The following is a 3,780-nucleotide window of genomic DNA, read 5'->3' as shown; positions in this document are numbered from 1 at the left end:
CCATTCCTGGCGTTCAAACACCAAGGGAGATCAGACACCTGAGAGTGCTGACAGTGATCCCTCTAAAAAGGCTTCTTCAACCACTTCTGTAAGGAAAAACCTGCAGCATCTAAGGTTGAAGAATATCAAGCAAGATGCCTTATCCTCAGAAACTCCGCAAAGCGGAACAGGATAAGCAATTGCCCGCTTTGCGACTATCTAAGGACTCTTGAAATAAAGATTCCGTTTACAGAGGCACTTGAGCAAATACCTTCTTATGCTAAGTTCATGAAGGAAGTCTTAAGTCATAAGAAGGATTGGAGAGAAACTGAAAAGTGTTTCTCACTGAAGAATGCAGTGCAGTCATTCTGAAAAGCTTACCAGAAAAGCTTCAAGATCCTGGAAGCTTTCTGATACCATGCACATTAGAAGGCGCTTGCACCAAGACAGCCCTATGTGATCTTGGAGCAAGCATCAATCTAATACCTGCATCCACTATCAGAAAGCTTGGGTGACTGGAGAAGTCAAACCAACCAGGATATGCCTCCAACTTGCTGATGGCTCCATTAAACATCCATCAGGCATAATAGAGGATATGATTGTCAAGGTTGGGCCATTCGCCTTTCCAATGACTTTGTGGTGCTGGAAATGGAGGAGCACAAGAGTGCAAACTCTCATCCTAGGAAGACCTTTCCTAGCAACTGGACGACTCTCATTGATGTACAAAAAGGGGAAGTAACCTTGAGAGTCAATGAGGATGAGTTCAAGTTAAATGCTGTAAAAGCTATGCAGCATCCAGAACACCAAATGACTGCATGGGCGCAGACATTGATCTTTGGTGGAAGAGATCAATATGGCTGAAAGCCTAGAATCAGAGCTTGAAGACATCTTCAAGGATGCTCAACTGATCAAGAGAACTAGAGGAAGCAAAGGAATTTTCGAAATTCTCAAGAGGAGGATAAACCTCCCAAACTGAACTCAAACCACTACCACCTTCCCTGATGCATTTCTGGGAGGGGGTGAAACTTTTCCAGTGATTATAAGCTCTGCTTTAAATCCACAGGAAGAGGAAGCACTGATTCAAGTGCTAAGAACAGACAAGACAGCTCTTGGGTGGTCCATAAGTGATCTTAAGGGTATTAGCCCAGTCTAGATGCATGCACAAGATCCTGTTGGAGGATAATGCCAAACCAGTGGTCCAACCACAGAGGAGGCTAAATCCAGCCATGAAGGAGGTGGTGCAGAAAGAGGTCACTAAATTACTAGAGGCTGGGATTATTTATCCTATTTCTGATAGCCCCTGGGTGAGCCCTGTCCAAGTTGTCCCCAAAAAGGGAGGCATGACAGTGGTTCATAATGAAAAAAAAATGAACTGGTTCCTACAAGAACAGTCACAGGGTGGCGTATGTATTGACTACAGAAGGCTCAATACAGCCACCAGAAAGGATCATTTTCCTTTACCATTCATAGACCAAATGCTAGAAAGACTAGCTGGTCATGATTATTACTGCTTTTGGATGGCTATTCAGGTTACAACCAAATTGCAGTAGATCCTCAGGACCAAGAGAAAACAGCATTTACTTGCCCTTCTGGCGTGTTTGCCTACAGAAGGATGCCTTTTGGTCTGTGTAATGCTCCTGCAACCTTTCAGAGATGCATGCTATCCATCTTCTCTGATATGGTGGAGAAATTCCTGGAAGTCTTCATGGATGACTTCTCAGTATATGGAGACTCATTCAGCTCCTGTCTTAATCACCTAGCATGTCTGAAAAGGTGCCAAGAGACTAACCTGGTTTAACTGGGAGAAATGTCACTTTATGGTGACTGAAGGAATTGTCCTTGGGCATAAAATTTCAAGCAGGGGAATAGAGGTGGATAAGGCAAAGGTAGAGGTAATTGAAAAATTATCACCACCTGCCAATGTTAAGGCAATCAGAAGCTTTCTGGGGCATGCAGGATTCTACAGAAGGTTTTATAAAGGATTTTTCAAAAATTGCAAAACCTTTAAGAAACTACTAGCTGCTGACACACCATTTGTGTTTGACACACAGTGTCTGCAGGCATTTGAGACCCTGAAAGCTAAGCTGGGTTACAGCACCAGTCATCTCTGCACAGATTGGACATTGCCATTTGAATTAATGTGTGATGCCAGTGATCATGCCATTGGTGCAGTGTTGGGACAGAGGCATAACAACTTCTGCATGTCATTTATTATGCTAGCCGTGTTCTAAATGATGCAGAAGAATTACACACAAACAGAAAAAGAATTACTTGCAGTGGTCTATGCCTTGACAAGTTTAGATCTTATCTAGTAGGATCCAAGGTGATGTGTACACTGACCATGCTGCTCTTAAATACTTACTCACAAAGCAGGATTCAAAACCCAGGCTAATAAGATGGTGTTGCTTCTGCAAGAGTTTGATATAGAAATAAGAGACAGAAAAGGGACAGAGAACCAAGTAGCTGATCATCTGTCCCGAATAGAACCAGTAGCTGGGGCGTCCCTCCCTTCTACTGAGATCTCTGAGACTTCCCAGATGAGCAACTCTTTGCCATCAGGAAGCTCCTTGGTTTGCAGATATTGCAAATTATAAAGCTGTGAGGTTCATACCCCAGGAGTACAGCAAAGTGCAAAGAAAGAAATTAATTTCGGATGCCAAGTACTACCTCTGGGATGAACCATATCTCTTTAAGAGATGTGCAGACGGAGTAATCCGCAGATGTGTACCAGAGAAGAAGCACAAAAGATCCTATGGCATTGCCATGGATCACAGTATGGAGGGCATTTGGAAGTGAGCGAACAGCGCTAAAGTCCTCCAATGTGGCTTCTACTGGCCTACTCTCTATAAAGATTCCCGAGGTTTGTGCGTAACTGTGACAGTGCCAAAGAGCTGGTAACCTGCCTCACGGATATGCCATGCCTCAACAAGGGATATTAGAGATAGAATTGTTTGTATGGGGAATTGACTTCATGGGTCCATTCCCACCATCATACTCAAACACTTACATTCTGGTGGCAGTGGACTACGTATCTAAGTGGGTAGAAGCAATTGCTACACCCACTAATGATACCAAGACCGTGCTAAAATTCCTCCAGAAACACATCTTCAGCAGGTTTGGTGTTCCCAGAATACTAATCAGTGATGGGGGCACTCATTTCTGCAATAAACAGCTATACTCTGCTATGGTTAGATATGTAATCAGCCATAAAGTGGCACTCCGTATCATCCACAGACAATGGACAAGCTGAAGTCTAACAGAGAGCTAAAAAGAATCCTAGAACGGACTGTGATAGCCCGAAGAAGGATTGGGCAAAGAGCTTGGATGATGCTCTGTGGGCATACAGAACAGCATTCAAGACTCCTATAGGAACCTCTCCATACCAACTGGTGTATGGGAAGGTGATGAGCGGATAATTTGTACACTTTTTGGTATTGTTTTTAGTATGTTTTTGGTAGTTTTAGTGGTTTTTAGTATATTTTATTAGTTTGTAGTTAAAATTCACTTTCTGGACTTTACTATGAGTTTGTGTGTTTTTCTGTGATTTCAGGTATTTTCTGGCTGAAATTGAGGGATCTGAGCAAAAATCTGATCCAGAGACTCAAAAGGACTGCAGATGCTGTTGGATTCTGACCTCCCTGCACTCGAAGTGGATTTTCTGGAGCTACAGAAGCCCAATTGGCGCTCTCTTAACGGCGTTGGAAAGTAGACATCCTGGGCTTTCCAGCAATGTATAATAGTCCATACTTTGCCCAAGATTTGATGGCCCAAACTGGCGTTCAAAGTCACCTCAAGAAATTC

This window comes from Arachis stenosperma, chromosome 5 (genome assembly GCF_014773155.1).
Source record: "Arachis stenosperma cultivar V10309 chromosome 5, arast.V10309.gnm1.PFL2, whole genome shotgun sequence".
Lineage (NCBI taxonomy): Eukaryota > Viridiplantae > Streptophyta > Magnoliopsida > Fabales > Fabaceae > Arachis > Arachis stenosperma.
The sequence above is the reverse complement of the archived record's forward strand: the minus strand, read 5'-3'. Positions refer to the sequence as shown.